Consider the following 18,164-nt stretch of genomic DNA (forward strand, 5'->3'; position numbering starts at 1 on the left):
AGTGCTGGGGACAGGTGTTTGAGAGACGCATTGTATGTGAGTGTCGGTGGGAGAGAGAGAGAGGAGAGAGAGAGAGAGAGAGAGAGAGAGAGAGAGAGAGAGAGAGAGAGAGAGAGAGACAGAGAGAGAAAGAGAGAGACAGAGAGAGAGACAGAGACCTTGTTCTCTTTGTTTGGAGATGCTCTAACTCCATATGAAAGCGCTTGTGAAAGCAGGCGTTCTCAACTTCTCAACTGCATGTTTTCATCAACTGCTCCCAGCATGGTCAGAGGTTCATCATACGGATGAATTGGGTGAGCTGGCATCTCATGGGAATTTTCTGCACCCCCCTGATGCTATGTTAGGTTTGAAGAACAAAGTCAAAACTACAGCCTGTAGAGGAAACCCAACCTTTTCAAAGTGGAAAGCCTAGACAGACTAGGTTTTTTTCCCAAGCCAAGGGAAGCCCAATGTGGTAAACCTCCATCTTAATTAAAACAATAAAAGGCCAATTGTAACATCTCAATATAAGCATCTGCGTGCCAGACTCTATTAACTGTGGAGGGTGGCTGTAGTCTAACTGCTTAAACATTTTCTGCAGTTCCAAAAACGTTCTTGATTTAATTTTAGTCATGTCAAACTTTGAGAATTCATTTGGCAAGAGCTCCACTGACCAAACAGGCTAATAGATATGAACTGTGGCATGAAAGTTGACGAGAATGGTCCTCAATGGGGCCTGTCATTTAATCATAGTGGGGGCAAACTGATGTATTCTGTGCCACAAGGGTTATTTTTTCCCACCCGTAGTTCTATTTAGCTCACTTTTTGACTTCTCATTAGTTCAGATTAGGCTTAGTTTTGCATTCAGGAGAGATAATTAAAGGCTGGGCACAACACAAAACAACATATTTGGTCACAGAGCCCCTGGCTACAGCAATTAGGTCTGTGAGGTGAGGTGCTGTGGAGAAGGAAGGAGAACTTCAGAGCTCCAAACGGATTCTTCCTGCAGCTGCGGGAGAGACTTAATGAACAGTTTGACCGAAAATGCTCATGCTTCTGAATTGAACAGTGAACTATGGGACACTGTGTCAGTATATATAAATTAAACTGATGTTTTAATGTGAATCTATCTTTGTGTGTTCTTTAATTAAAGTCTTCGGGATGCAGAACGTCGGGATGGATTCTTTGTGTCGTTGTTGCTATGGCGTTTCATATTCAGCTATGCTAGCACTTTTATGTTTTTATTTGATAAAATATAGTTTTTTTTCCCGTAGCTATATGTGCATGTGCTGAATAAGTGTTTAATAAACAAAATAAATAGTATGGCTGCTCCAAGTATCAAATGAAAATACATGTGGAATCTCTAACTAAATCAATTAGTACTTTTTTTTTTCTGTTTTCACGTCTATCAGAATACTTTGTAAACCTTTTCTAGGAATTATTGTCAGCTCGCCAAGCTAGCCTAAAAGGAAACAATCTGTTCATGATTATCCATCCTGAAAATACCAACAAATAAAATTTAAATTATAATATAATTGAGAGAATTAAGACTACGATAAAGCTACTATCTCTTTCTCCTGAAAACCAAAGCACAGAGTTCCCTGCTCCTTTCATCTGCCTCATGTGCACAGGTGCAGTACTTTACATGCTCCCCCTCTCACTGACCCTCAGCTGTACTTCACCCTTTTAGGCCTCTAATAATGTATGTGAAAAAGATATGAAAAAATCTTTGTTGCCTGCTTCACTGTCATTTCTTGAGATGTCCCAGATGTCTCAAGAATTTTTTTCTTTATGATAGATGTGATATTTGCAGCACCTTAGATTGTCATGATGGTCTTAATTTTCCTGAAATCAACAAGCAACAATTACTCAAATTGTGTGTGTCTCTGTGTTTGTGTGTCTACCAAAATGGCAACATTTTTGAAATCCTTGTCCGTGTGGGGAAATGTTTTGGTCATACTAATTTATGTTTTTTGAAAATGTAAAAATGCTGAAAAATTTATATGATGGATAGGTTAAGGGATAGAGTATACAGTTTATACATGATCAAACCATTCTGGAAAGTCCCCATAAAACATGAAACTGTGTGTGTGTGTGTGTGTGTGTGTGTGTGTGTGTGTGTGTGTGTGTGTGTGTGTGTGTGTGTGTGTGTGTGTGTGTGTGTGTGTGTGTGTGTGTGTGTGTGTGTGTGTGTGTGTGTGTGTGTGTGTGTGTGTGTGTGTGTGTGTGTGTGTGTGTGTGTGTGTGTGTGTGTGTGTGTGTGTGTGTGTGTGTGTGTGTGTGTGTGTGTGTGTGTGTGTGTGTGTGTGTGTGTGTGTGTGTGTGTGTGTGTGTGTGTGTGTGTGTGTGTGTGTGTGTGTGTGTGTGTGTGAGAAACTCCACTGTGTTTCTATGACTCTGTGACTTCAACCTGCACACAGGCCCATGGGGTCTTGTATCATCACAGTGACCTAAATTGAGTTCCCCTTGAGGAAACATGCTTATAAATCATACACAATGAGGTTTTTGAAAATGTAAAAATGCAGAAAGTTTGTGATGGTTTTAGGAGTAGACTTAGCCTAATGTAAGGGGATATAATACACTCTGTAAAGTAGACATTACTTCTATAGAGATTCCCCAAGTGAGAAAACAGTTCATAAATCATATTAAAATACGTTTTTTTTATTTATTATTATTTTATGCAGTTTTCTGTGAGGGTTGTGTTTGGGAGTCCCCACACCTGTAATTTGGAATAGCTATAGCTATATTCTGCTTTAAAAGTAATCACCAATTCGGGTCATGGATAATGAAGGTGATACTGATAGGCCTATCACTTCAACCAATGGGCGATTGATCAGGTTCGACAGAAAAAAAAGTGCGCTACAGCTCCACCTAGTGCTCAGATGTGTGAATTAGAGGAAGCGTTTCAAACTACAATCTCATTTCTAGGACAGTTTTTAAAGGTATGTAGCACGTTAATCAAGTGAAAATCAGTTAATTAGCCTGCTTTTGCTTACTCGGAAACCATGTCTCACACATTGGCCAACACAACAGAAATGGTTGTCGCGTTTTTTCCACTGTTAGGTGAGAGATTCCCGCTCAAAGCTGCACTTCAGAGTCAGTCAGAGTGTTTTAGCTTAGCAGGGTTGCTTAATGTTCACATTATTTAGAATTTGTAGGCAGCTCACACTTCGCACTTCGATTTAAATTCACCATACTATTTTAAATAATTTCTTAATTGAATTTGTGTAGCTTACTTAAACAGCAAGTGTACACGTTTGTTGACGTGCTATGGCATGGCACCTGACCTCACACAAGATAAAAATGAATATAGCCTAGTATTATCATCATTTAAAATTCAAATAGTTAACATTTCTTGTCTTACTTGATGGACCTGACGTTGATATAAAATCAAATTTTTTTTTGTTGTTGAGCCAAAACTCAAAATTGTCCTATGGTGTGACTCTCAAGCATGGTTCAATAAATTACAACTTTTATAAATTGAAAAGAAAACCATACAAGTTAATAAATACCTCTGCCATATATATATATATATATATATATATATATATATATATATATATATATATATATATATATATATATATATATATATATATATATATAGTAAGTGTAAGTCACTTATATAGTATAAGTGTCTATTTTAGTAAATGGCAATATTTTTTTTTACATCCATATATGTCTGTATGTCTAGTCTTAAAAAACAGACTTCACACTGCATAATATCTGTACTTTTTCTTCAAAAGTGGTGTAACTTTATACACAAAAAGCATTTTTACAGCTTATGTAAACTAGGCTACTCACATATTATTATTATTAATAATAATAATAATAATAATAATAATAATAATAATAGATTTTATTTATAATGCACTTTTTATCTGAAGAATCTCAAAAAGGGAAAAATAACAAAAATCAATAAAAAGTTCAGATGATACACGGACCCTTTCTGAACAAAAAAAGTCTTCAGTTCTGATTTAAACTGGCGGATCTGTTCTTTTTATATTATGAAAAGTAAAAAGTTCTGATGATGACTGGCTAACAGTATGTTATGGTTTACATTAACCTTATAAAGCATATTGCTTTTGAAAAATAGCATGCAGTATCCAGTAGGCCTGAACAGTATATTGCATTACAAAATAAAGCCTGAGTCTATTGTTTCTTAGGTTTAGATTTTTATTTTATTTTTGGATTTCAATTTTATTCTGTTTAATTAAAAAAGATCGAAGTAAAACTTCTGAATCATTACATTTGTTTTGAAAGAATCATAAGTTATGATTATAAGCTGATTTTAAGATAAGGTTAGATTTTTCCCTCTTCTTTGTCAGAGCCAATCATGTAATATCAAACCTTTTAATATTTACAAAAATACATCAGTTTGTTAAAGGTCAGGAAGTGCTAATGCTTTCTTCTTTCCAGAGAATGGAGCATAATATACGAGTACATGGTAATCTTACAGAAAGTCCTGCTAGCACAGGTTTACCACATCCTGTCTCATATTCAAGAGCTGGGCTTGGACACACATACGCAGGGAAATTAAATGTGATGTATTACCGATTATCCCAGCAGGAAACCAGGGAGCCGGATGCATCAATCTGAGACACTTTCTTACTGAAATCCACACTTTTTACTTTTGATTACAGAATCAATGCTTACGGTTGCCCATGGGCCTGTTGGGTGACTTTTCCAGACAGCTAATGGAGCAGAGGTGACTTTTATTGCTGCTGAGAGGCTGCCAGCCATCAATTTGAGCTTGTCAGGTACATTTGTGCTCTGCTTTACACCCTAAGAACTGATAGAACTTTACTGTACATTTCCCTACAACCCCAGGGCCAGTATTTTGTTTTACTTTTAACCAAACCTATTGTGTTCAGTAATGAAAAGTCAATAATTTCTTTAAAAAAAAAGAAGAAGATAATTTAATAATTTACTCAACCATACAACTGACTTACCTTTGGTCCAAGCCACTAGAATAAGCTTCAGTGTCCCGTGACCCTAAAATACAATCAGTTTGGATAATGGATGGATAGAAATTAGTGACTTTCCGTTATAGAGCACAAAAGAGCTTTTAGTTACACTTTTTTTGTACATTGAAAGTAAATCAAAGTCAATCTTTAGGCATCAAGAACCATAAAGTGTAGTAAGTCTTTAATAATCTATAATAATTGTACAATATATTTCAAGTCTTCTTAAGTCATATGATAACATTAAGGAACATACTGTAATTTAAGGAGCTTGACAGCCCCTGGTCACCATTCACGTTCATTGTATGAAAAAGAACAGCATACATGATTTTACAAAGAAGTTCCATTTTGAATTATCCATGAATTATCACTTTATGATGGTCCCTGGTTTTGTGGAACCATCATTACACTTACAAAATGTCTAGTATTTAAAGAACTATACACTGTAAAGAATGTAATAGGTTGTAAATAACACAAAGATTACTGGAGTACTTTTTACAAGAAAATAATATTTCTGTCTGTCTACTACAATATGTCTTATTTAATTCAATGTGTTGCTTGCCATTTCTTTATAGTTATTTATGAAATTTACTAGGCATTTCTGAAAATAGTTTTCAAGTAGATCCTACACCATTTTTTTAGCATGTTACAAAAGGATGTGCAATAATTCTAATGTGGCGAAATGAAAATAGCACCCGCTGGCACTAATGCTTTTAATTGTCACATGTGGCAATCTGTACATCAGCATTTTAATCGTTCTGATAAATCCAAGAACCACTTACGGAGCATATGAATTAGATAAGACAACAAAACTAATTAAAGGTTAAGCAAATGATAATTATGCTATTTTTGTGCCGAATCACAGTAATTATGCAACCAGAAAAACACATGTTGGTCAACTGCGACTTGAAATACCGAAAAGATTTTGAGGCTATATTTAGTTAATTGGGCTCAGGCAAAGGCCCTTAAGAGTTATTGGGCAATTTCTCTGAGGCGAACATTGAAATTAGTGCTTACAAATGCAAATTTTGTCTGACTTACCTCTGTAGAATTTTACAACAATATTAACAAAAGGAATATTTGGAATTATCTTTGAATATTTCTTACTGGCATAGATAAAAAAGTCAGTTAAAACAAATGTTGTTATGAAGCATCTGATTTTCTTTAGCACGGTTTGTATACATACTGTAAGAACACACAGTACAAAATTTGTAATCAAGCTAAATATTTAGTACGGTGTGTACTTCGAGTGCAATTGGCAGTTTGCAATTTATGAGACCATCAGTGTACGGCAAGATGACGACAACGCGTTCTAAATATAATGGAATATCAGAGGGTGGGCAGCCCTACAGTGCTCAACTGGATCAAAATGCGTCAGCTCTACAAGAACAGTATTCTGTGTCTGCCATGGCTTACTGGGTATGCCTTGGCTGAAGGCAGCCTGAGAGCCACTTAATAACAGTGAAGAACAGATTTTTCACCATATGCCATGTAGGTCTTGCTGGGCTTGCATCTAGCCCTTCTATTCTACTGCCCGCCTGCTTGTCTGCCTGCCTGCCCGATCACTTCCTCCCTGTCACTATACATTACACGTCTCTATTCCGCTCGGGTTTGGAATTGTATGTCCATAATGTACAAGATACGATCAAAGTCAAACTTCCAGGAGAACATCAAGCACAGTTAAACATCCTCTCCTGGCTCCTGGCCTGCAAAAACATGACACCTTTGAGGCCGTCAGTGTAGTGATTTAGAGTTCTGCATTAATGGAATGGTTCTCCTGCTCTTGGCCGGACTCCGGCTCTTTCTCCTTGGGCTTAGTCTACGGGTGGAAAGTAACCTCTCTGTATGTACCTGCACGCCTCCAGCATTTCCACAAGCCACAAAAGCTAAACTGATGTTGTTCTTTCCCCAAGTGTTTCCAAATGAATCACTTTTAAAGGTGGAAGCGGTGATCACAGTTTAAACTCCACTGACAAGAAAGCTCTCCTCTGTCTCGTTCTTCCTCCTGATGTTTGTACTATAGTATAATTTTAAACTTTACTTTAATGCTGTTTTTTTTTTTTTTTTTTTTACTTTAACATGTACAAATGTTACGTTATTCTCATATCTGAAAATAAAACATGAAGGAATGGTGACGGCTCATTCAGTCAAACTGACGGATAAGGTTCATTTGTTGCACAACCTTGAAATGACTCGTTTTAGTCTTTTTTAAATGGAAGTTCCCCAAACCGGAAGTGCCACCCATAAATGAAAACACACAAGGCTTGTCAGGAATAAGGTGGATAGATATAAAGAAAATGGAGAGTTTGGACTGTGTTGAAAACTACAAACCATTCAACTTGCATTCTACTGTATGCTAACGTTTTCCAATTGTATATACGTAGATGGTGCACATACAAGAGTATGTGCAATGAGTGACTTGAGCACTTGAAAACAAATCCACTAGACAGTGTGCACACACCGAACATGTCTTTATGTGCTCATGTCATCAAAATCATTGATCCACGTTGGCAGAAGTGAGAAACTGTAAGTTGTGAACACATCTTCTAAAGATCTTTAGAGCACACTAGCTTATAGATAACAAGAGTAAGGCTGACATATTCATACTGAAACCCCAAAAAGGTTAATTAATTTTATGGGGACTTAATAATAAATTTAAAAAAAGTTGCTTCCATTGCTAGAAGTACAAATTTAAATGTGAAATGTTGGATGGGCCAACTCCACCCGCACACACAAAAGTCTTACAGCCCTGAGGATTTTATTTTTTTATTGTGCTCAAGCATTGTAACATTTGCTGTGCACTACAAATTAATGTTCTAAAAGGGGGGTTTTCGTAGCAATGCAAAAGAAGAACCATTTTTGGTTCCCCAAAGAACCTTTCTGTTAACAATTCTTAAAAGAACCAGAAATTCTGGTTGGAACAATTTTTAAAATAAACATTTTTTCTTAATTTCAATAATCTAAAGCTTCCGACTTTCCGACTATAAAGAACCTTTTGTGCAATGTGCATGTTCCAGTAAAGTTGTCTTTTACCCCACACTGCAGATGCTTCAGCTTTAGCATCTGCCATGGTTAATAATAGCTGACTGTACAGAAATGCATTGACTTGTATCGTGACTCATGCACTATGTGACAGTAACATTCCATCATCTTACTGTCAATGCATGAAACACATGATACATGTCAGCACAGAAGCAATTAGTTAGCACAGAAAGACAATCCCAATGAGCAAGTACTCTTTCATGATAAGAGGGGGGGAAATTTTTGCCAGTTAATTGATTTTGGAAAATTTTACAGAAGCCCTTCAGCACAAGAGATTGCTGGAGGGAACAGGCCATAAACAGTGCTATAAGTCTGACTTTGAGACTGTCGCTGTCTCCTTTCCATCTGGTTCTTATTATGGCTCAGAAGTTCCCGCCAAGCCATATATGTCTGTCCCTCTCAATATACAGACAGGCCAAGACTAACAAGGTCAGTATAGTGAACCACATAATCAACAATGCACTCCTTTAGTGCTTACATACAGTATGTATTATATGTGCCTAAATGATCAGTGCACTTGGTCACTCAGATATGGCCTATTTTTTTATAGACTAGAGACTACCTGGATTTATAGTTGTTGATTTTCAGAGATTTTCTAGAGATTTTCATCTGCTGATTGATAAAAAAAAAAAAAAAAAAGATTCTAATGAATAAATCATATTTATAGTAAAGTGTGTGCATCCACATAGTAGGTTTTGGATGTTGATTATTATATCTGTTATATAGCAATTTAAGTGCTCCCACCCATGTTCAAGTCCCATCATGATATCCTCTTTTGAAATTGTTCTCCTCTCTCCCTCCCCAATGTTTCCAAATCTTGCTTTGTCCTATTAAAATAAATGCAAAATGATGATGGTGATAATAATAATAATAATAATAATAATAATTGATAAATAATAGCAATTAAATAGCATAATTTGGACCCTATTGTTAATGTTTGAAAGTACACCATATTGCAAAAATTATTGGGGCGCCCCTCCAAATGATTCAATTCAGGTGTTCTCATCACTTCCATGGCCACAGGTGTAAAAAAATAAAGCACTAGGCATGTAGACGCTTCTACAAACATTTGTGAAAGAATGGGTCGCTCTTAGGAGCTCAGTGAATTCAAGCGTGGTCCTGTTGTGAAATTTCCTTACTACTAAATATCCCACGGTCAACTGTCAGTTGTATTAAAGGTCCCGTTCTTCGCGTGTTTTCGAAGCTTTGATTATGTTTACAGTGTGCAATATACAGTGATGGGAATAACGGCGTTATAGATAAACGGCGTTAATTTTTTCAGTAACGACTAATCAAACGAATGACTGTTTCCCCAGTTACAACGCCGTTACCGTTACTGAGAATAAAATGCGGCGTTACTATAATTGAGCTCACAGAAGCCGTTTTCATCCGAACAGGCGCACGGTCTGTCAGCGGACCTGCAGCTGTGTGTGTGTGAGACGCGCGCGCGCATGCGACCAGCGATCAGGAACAAAATGTGGGTTTCTCAAGGGGGTAATCTAGCGCTCGGAAAGCGTTCCACCCCTAGGGGCTGCCATTGCTAACCAAGCCATCACCTGCTGTTAGCATCCCATTGACTCCCATTCATTTTTGAGTCACTTTGACAGTGAATAACTTTACATCTGAGGCGTTTAAAGACTCCATTTGTCCATTGTTTATTTCTAAAGAAACACGACAATGTATAAAAGGCTCCATTACCTTGTATCTTACACTATCGCCCCGCAGAAGCTTTTTTTGTAAAAATAGGCTAACGATTGCGTCATAACCAACGCGACCCTGTCGCACAGTTGAGAAATTACCGTATAGACCTGAGGAGACGCTCGCAGGCAATCTTTTACTGTCTATGAGACAGTCGGGGGGACGTGGAGACATAAAGTCTGATAAAGTAAAGGAGGAAGAATGGAGAGAAGCCCATAGTGAGCCAAAAGCAACGGGAGAAAATATTTAAACAACGCGATTCAGCTTTCACTTTCCACATCTACTAGATGACTCACAGCTGTCAGACAGGAGGCTCACGTCACATCTACGTCGTCAAGCTCAGTCTGAGCCTGCGCAGTTCGCTCAGCCATCAGGAAGTGAGTGCCCCTAGGTTGACTTCATTCTTTCGCCGTAGACGTCAATGGGAACGCTCGGTCCATTTCTTTTACTGTCTATGGGGTTTCTTTACCGCAAACTCTTATCACCCAGACAGAATTTAATAAAATAATATCTAGATATATAGTTGAGTACATGCTGCCGTTGTCGACAGTTGAGTCTGATTTTTTTTCGGATGATCATTGGGCAAAAAAAAAATAAAAAAATTTATTAGGCCTATTATTATTTTCTATTTTTGGTAGACTTTTCTTAAAGAGCATCATTTATTTTTAGATTTATTCGATGGCCAGTTGGGGTCTGTGCAATAAATATTACAGTTCTAAACAATCAATTTTGTTTTATTGTTCCACTATAATACTGATATTTACAATAATGTGTTGAATTTGATAGGTGTCTCTCACATTGTCCCACAGCAACATTAAATAGTGTACGTTTTATAATAATAATTTATTCTATTAAGTGTCCATTTCAATCATTTAACATTTAATATTGGGGGCATCCAAGTTATTTGACATATTTGAACATTTAAAAAAGTTATAAACACTTTACGTCTGTTCTACTCATATTTTACAGTAACACAAATAGTTACTTTCCCTGGTAACGAGTTTACTTTTATTATAGAGTAATTCAGTTACTAACTCAGTTACTTTTTGGAACAAGTTGTGAGTAACTATAACTAATTACCTTTTTAAAGTAACGTTCCCAACACTGGCAATATAACATGAGTTCATGTTTCACGTGTAAAAAACACACACACAATTACTTATCTGTACAGCGCTGTTTTCTCTGTCCTAAAAACAGCCTAATGATTTCCTTGTTCTATGAAGTCCCTCCTTCAGAAATACGTAACGAGTTCTGATTGGGCCAGCGCTTCCCGTGTTGCGATTGGACAGCAGCTTAGCGCACTTTGCCCGGAAAGGTCCCGCCTCTTACCATAACGGGGAAATGCAAGTGCTGAATGCGCGCTCTTCTCCACGTGGGAAAGCAACAAGACCACGCCCCCTATTTTGCATGTACTTGTGGACGGAGGGTTAGTCAACAAACGGTTCTAGTGACGTCATTCCTGAAGGAAGTGCAGGGGTGTAATCCAAACCGGCCCTTCGCTGTAGGCTTCGAAAAGGAACTTCTGTTAAATAAAATATCTCGTTTGGCATTGAACTTTGAGCTTTATAATTTTACAGGTATTATTTATGCTCTAACAGCAACATTAAACACTAACTAAAGTTTGAAAGATGGAATTGCGAAGAACCGGACCTCTAAACAAATTGGAAGCAATTAGGAACAACAGCAACTACACGTAAAATCACAGAGCTGGGTCAGCGCATGCTGGGGCACACAGTGCGCAAAAGTCGCCAACTTTCTGCAGAGTCAATAGCTACAGGCCTCCAAACTTTGTGTGGCCTTCAGACACCAAGTGCAATGCAAAGTGTTGGATGCAGCGGTGTAAAGCATGCCATCACTGGAGTCGAGAGCAGTGGAGACGTGTTCTCTTGAATGACAAATCACGTTTGTCTGTCTGGCAATCTGATGGATGAGTCTGGGTTTGACAGTTGCCAGGAGAATGGTACTTGCCTGACTGCATTTTACCGAAAAGGTTGATGTAAAGGTTGGTGGAGGGGGATTATGGTATAGGGTTTTTTTTCAGGAGTTTGGCTTGGCCCCTTAGTTCCAGGAAAAAAAACTCTTAATGCTTTAGCATACCAAGACATTTTGGACAATTTCATGCTCCCAACTTTGTGGTAACAGTTTGAGAATGGCCCCTTCCTGTTCCAACATGACTCAACCCTATACAATGCAAGTACAACATATATGCGAGTAAATGTTCACTCTGGGCGCCTAAATAATATCATTAGCCATTGGCTAATAAATTGTGTGATTTTACTCCCCAGTGTGTGTTATAGGTTAAAGGTGCCCTAGAATGAGTTGAAATTAGAATACATAAAGGGTATATGGCTTATTTAAGGGCAAAAATTGTCCAGATACAGTTTTACAGGTCCATTTATAACCCTATAAATTGTCCTGTAATGCTCTGTTTTGGCCTTATTTTGAAGAGTCATGAATATTAATGTTGAGCTCTGCTCAGTTGTTCAGCAAAGTGGCTTATGAGTCCTGAAAAAACACAGACCGACTGAATGACACTTTAAGCAGAACATCTCAAATGGAGATTGCTTAAATGCAGCTTACTTGTTTATTGGTGTTTTCAGGTCATCCGCACGCGCGAGAGAGAGCTCGTCTGCATATGGTTGCCAGATTGTACATGTTTATGTAAAACACCGGATAGTATACATGTTCTTTTCACAGAAAAGCTCAGTTTGGGGGATTTAAATTACTGAAATCTGGCAACCGCAAAAACACTCTTCTTTCCCAAACAAAAACAAGTGATTTTACACTCGTCTTTTTTCGTCAACGATGTTGCACGTTTATAACGTTAGTCACAATGTAGGCTATGCAGTGACTGTGATGTACTCTTAATACAAGCATGCAAAAACATTACTTAAAGGGGTCATATAATGGTATATGCACTTTTACAAGCTGATTGTATGGAAATGTGTATTGGTAGTGCCTGTACAAAACCATCCTATAATGATAAAAATCCATCAAGTGTTTTTAAAAAAAATCTCCTTATGTTTTCCCCTTTCCCAAATCGAGCCATTCGTTGTGTGACGTCACACGATCGGACACCCCTCCCACGACTGTTGATTGACAAGCAGCGTTTCATCTCAGACCCACCCTCTGAGCGAGCGCGAGCTGTCGTCATTACCATAGACATCATATATGTTCATTTATGTTCATGTATCTATATGATGTCTATGGTCATTACAGTCCGCCATTGTATAAGTAGAGATGCTGGGCGATTGTAGTGTTCTGTTCTTGGGTGTAATAATGAACACAGCAGTCATTATGATGTTCCTAAATCGGAACATTTAATTCAGCTGCTCCTGAATAAAGATCTGTACCAGCTCTTCGTGTTTATGCTGCCCCTCCATAAGAAGTTGAAATGCTTCACGATGAACTGCAGCTTAAGTTTACAGGGTAACGCTAAATTATGGCATGCTTTCGATGTATGATGTTCTCAATATAATTCATAATCCCACTTTTATAATGAACAACATACAACAACATCAACAGAAAGCTTATGAGAACATGTATGCAAGGTTAGATAGTAAGGAAGGTGAGAGGGATGTGTATGGGTTGGTGAGGAAGAGGGATAGAGATGGAAAGGATGTGCAGCAGGTTAGAGTGATTAAAGATAGAGATGGAAATGTTTTGACAGGTGAGAAGACAGTGAGGGAAAGATGGAAGGAGTACTTTGAAGAACTGATGAATGAGGAAAATGGCAGGGAGAGAAGAGTTGTAGAGGCAAATATTGTTGACCAGGAAGTAGAAAGTATTAGCAAGGGTGAAGTTAGGAGAGCTTTGAAGAGGACGAAGAGAGGAAAGGCAGTTGGTCCTGATGACATAACAGTGGAGGTATGGAAGTGTCTAGGAGAGATGGCAGTAGAGTTTTTAACTAGGTTGTTCAACAAGGTCTTAGAGAGTGAGAGGATGCCTGAGGAATGGAGGAAAAGTGTTTTGTTGCCGATTTTTAGGAACAAGGGAGATGTGCAGAGTTGTGGAAACTACAGAGGTATTAAGCTGATGAGCCATACAATGAAGTTGTGGGAAAGAGTAGTGGAAGCAAGGCTAAGGGGAGAAGTGGACATTTGTGAGCAGCAGTATGGTTTTTAATGCCAAGAAAGAGCACTACATATGCATTATTTGCCTTGAGAATGTTGATGGAGAAGTACAGAGAAGGTCAGAAAGAGCTGTATTGTGTCTTTGTAGATTTAGAGAAAGCATATGACAGAGTGCCAAGAGAGGAGCTGTGGTATTGTATGAGGAGGTCTTGAGTGGCAGAGATGTTAGAGTGGTACAGGATATGTATGAGAGCAGTAGGACAGTGGTAAGGTGTGCCGTAGGTTAGATAGAGGACTTCATGGTGAGGGTGGAACTGCATCAAGGATCGGCTCTGAGCCCCTTCTTGTTTGCGGTGGTGATGGACAGATGAGACAGGTGATGCTGACAGATGAGGTCAGACAGAAATCTCCATGGACTATGATGTTTGCGGATGACATTGTGATCTGTAGTGAGAGCAAGGAGCAGGGGGAGGAAAGTCTAGAGAGGTGGAGGTTTGTTCTGGAGAGGAGAGGAATGAAGGTTAGTCGCAGCAAGACAGAATACATGTGTGTGAATGAGAGGGAACCAAGTGGAACAGTGAGGTTACAGGGAGAAGAGGTAAAGAAGGTGCAGGATTTTAAGTACTTAGGGTCCAGAGCAATGGGGAGTGTGGAAAAGAGATGAAGAAGCATGTGCAGGCAGGTTGGAATGGGTGGAGAAAAGTGTCAGGTCTGTTGTGTGATAAAAGTGTACCAGCAAGAATGAAAGGAAAGGTGTACAGGACGGTAGTGAGACCAGCGATGTTGTATGGGTTGGAGACAGTTGCACTGAGGAATAGACAGGAGGATGAGCTAGAGGTAGCAGAGCTGAAGATGTTCAGGTTCTCTTTGGGAGTTACGAGGATGGATAGGATCAGGAATGAGTACATCAGAGGGACAGCACATGTGATGTTTTTGAGACTAAGTTAGAGAGGCCAGGTTGAGATGGTTTGGACATGTTCAGAGGAGGGAGAGTGAATACATCGGTAAAAGGATGCTGAGGTTAGAGCTGCCAGACTGGAGGTCAAGAGGAAGACCAAAGAGGAGGTTTATGGATGTAGTGAAGGAGGACATGAAGGTAGTCGGTCTGAGAGAAGATGATACGGAGGATAGAAATCGATGGAGCAGGGCTCTACATAACGCCCATTTTGGGCGCATTTACGCCTAAAAATTACTGCGTGCGACTGTGAAAAAATATTTAGGCGCACCGGTGCGAGTGACCCAATTCTCATGAATGGATGTGTACAATCGGAATAAAAACTACAACACTGAGTGAATCAACACTGAGAAACTGTTAGGCTATGTTTCCTACTGCAATAAACTGCTTTTCATGCCTTCAGTCAGTAGAAGAAGTACAAAAACGTGTGCGACAGACTACACTTCAAACAACGATTGTTTACAACGAGTGAAGTGAAACGTGTGTGACGAGTCTGACGACGCAGCCATACGCACTTTACCAGACGCCTCGCGCTGTTTATTTACAGGCAAATCAAATTTAACTGGAAATACCACATTTGGATTATCATAAACAAGCCCAGAAATTAGCGGATGCTTGGGGAATAAAGGCCATCAACCAATAATTTATTAATAATACATTTAAAAAGCCCTTAATCTTTTAATCTTTAATCTTCTAAAAAGAGTTAATCTTTATCACTATGCTGTTTAAAAAAAATACTAAATGTATATAATGAGCGAGTATACCATGAAGATTTTTCCCAAACCGGGTTTTTGTCTTATTCTGAATCACTGTACACACAAAATAAGTTATTCCCGCTGCGGATTAGCACAATATCTGCGTGACTCACCACAAACAGAGAGAAGTAGATCCGGCTGCAATATTCTCCCGCGAGACGCATGCGGTTCTGTTTATGAAGCGCCAGAGCGCCAAAAGTGACAGCTTGCTATAGCTCCGAGTATTGGCATGATTGCATGTGTGATACTGATCTCGCACAAAAATCTAATAGACAAGTTGATATTAATAACAACGTTTTAGCCACAACACTGTCTATTTGTGAAAAACAAAGCCACACCAGAACTGATTCGCATCTCCAAGCGATTCGATTCAAATGAATCTTGTGTTTTGAACTATTGACTGAATGACTTGCCGCCACCTACTGGCGGTTTTTATTTTCATATTTATACTTTGCATGAACTTTTTTATTTAAAATATTAAACTTTTAAAGTTTAATTTGTACATGTTTCTAAATTCAAAAACTTATATGTAAAACATTCATTCAACATTAACTCATGCATTAAAATGCATAGGTGTTTGATTGTATGAAGTCCAGTTCTGCTTTTTTGTGTGTGTGTGTGTGTGTGTGTGTGTGTGTGTGTGTGTGTGTGTGTGTGTGTGTGTGTGTGTGTGTGTGTGTGTGTATTTGTGCTGTACTCTCAGAAGTTAATGATACTATTATGTCAGAATTATGTTGAATTTAAGAAATTGACAGATGATGCATACATTTAATAAGATTAGTAAACATTGCTCTTATAATGGTAAAAATGACCCTGGACATTAAAGGACAAATATCGTCCTGTAATGGGAAAGTTATAATCTGAATGTGTTTGATGGATTAGAATGTGCTCCTAAATTTTTGACTGTGCTCCTAATTTTTTTTAATTAGGAGCACAAGTGCTCCTCAAGAAAAAAGTTAGCGTAGAGCCCTGTGGAGGCAGATGATTCACTGTTGTGACCCCTGAAGGGAACAGCCGAAAGAAGAAGATTACAAAGTTTTCATTTACACACTAAATAATCAATGTTTTTAGTATATTTTTTATTGCTACGTGGCAAACAAGTTACCAGTAGGTTCAGTAGATTGTCAGAAAACAAATGAGACCCAGCATTCATGATATGCACGCTCTTAAGGCTGTGCAATTGGGCAATTAGTTGAAAGGGGTGTGTTCAAAAAAATAGCAGTGTCTACCTTTGACTGTACAAACTCAAAACTATTTTGTACAAACATTTTTTTTCTGGGATTTAGCAATCCTGTGAATCACTAAACTAATATTTAGTTGTATGACCACAGTTTTTTAAAACTGCTTGACATCTGTGTGGCATGGAGTAGGGCTGGGATAAACGATTATTTTTTAAACGATTAATCTAGCGATTATTTTTTCGATGCATCGATTAATCTAACGATTAATTTTCCCTGTCCGATTCGGTTACGATTCGATTCGATTATCGATTATCTCCCCATTAATTGCCTAATAGCAATTTATACATGTTGATTTCATTATCTGAATGAAAAAAACTAATTCCTTAACATTGCAATATATGTTTATTGCTCTTAAAATTCCAAAGTAAAAGACTATACAAGAACAATGCATTCAATAAAATCATAACAAAATACACACACACACACACACACGCACACACCCTATTTTGAAGTTACTGCACTCTGCCTTTGTATTGTCTGCAAAAAATGTGGAGTCATGCCAAGGCAAAAGGCAGTAACTTCCATATTATCAATATTTGGTTGCTGATCACCTTTTACAAAATCAATATAGTAACACCTGTATAAAATCTAATGATCATGGCATTTATTTTGGATGATTTAAAATTAATTATAGCCATCTTCTTATTACCATCATGTGCTTTGGCTGCATTCTGATGCCATTATTAAGGACACAATACGTCTTGTAAAGAGTACCTTCATTGCTGTGCAGCAAAACTTACAGGTTGATAGGTGACACTGAATTATATGAACAAGATAAGATTATTTCTAATGAGTAAACATTTGCATATATAATGCAAAGATATAAAAAATAGAACAAATAACAAATCATGTAAAAATGTATGGGATTGGAATAAGATAAATAGCAAATAGTGCCGCTGGTCAATCAAGGGTTAAGTTTGGCTATCACACTCTAATGACAGCGCTGACTGGATCGGATTGCCCATTCATAGGCTAAACAGAGTAATTATTTATTGCAATATGTTTTTAATGTTTTTATCTAGTAAAAAAAAATGATACAATAGGCTACATAGCTTAATTACTTTTATATCTTTGAATGAAAATCGCCTATAGCCTAAAAGGACAACTTTTAGATTGACGTGAACGGCAAGTAGGAATAATTCTCAGAATGCTTGTGGATTAAACATCCCCGATGACGTTCATTGCCATGGATTTTATCGGGTTTACAAGAAAAGGTAGGATATATGGATATTATTGCGAACTGTTACTACTGATTGTATGCGTGAGCTCACGCTGTCACGGCATTCGAGTGCACACAGTGGGGCAGCCCCAAACTGCCTGACAGCGCGCTGAGTGAATATTCTGCATTATGAAAACATGTATGACAGTACACAGGCTACACCGTAACTTAAACGCGGCAGACTTTAATAGATAGTAAAACAAAGGCGGGACACCATAACTGGATGTCGGTACCGTAA

The 18,164-nt window shown here is 38.1% G+C and overlaps 1 long non-coding RNA gene across 1 annotated transcript in view; it reads left to right on the forward strand.

Annotated features, from left to right (window-relative positions):
• The first annotated feature begins 2,865 nt into the window (after positions 1-2,865).
• The window catches only part of LOC137041504 (uncharacterized), a 92,115-nt gene continuing 76,816 nt past the window's right edge, over positions 2,866-18,164 (forward strand). The window contains exons 1-2 of the long non-coding RNA XR_010898111.1: positions 2,866-2,921; positions 4,623-4,739. This is a non-coding gene — a long non-coding RNA (uncharacterized lncRNA). The remainder of the gene's footprint in view (positions 2,922-4,622; positions 4,740-18,164) is intronic.

This window comes from Pseudorasbora parva, chromosome 15, assembly GCF_024679245.1.
Source record: "Pseudorasbora parva isolate DD20220531a chromosome 15, ASM2467924v1, whole genome shotgun sequence".
Lineage (NCBI taxonomy): Eukaryota > Metazoa > Chordata > Actinopteri > Cypriniformes > Gobionidae > Pseudorasbora > Pseudorasbora parva.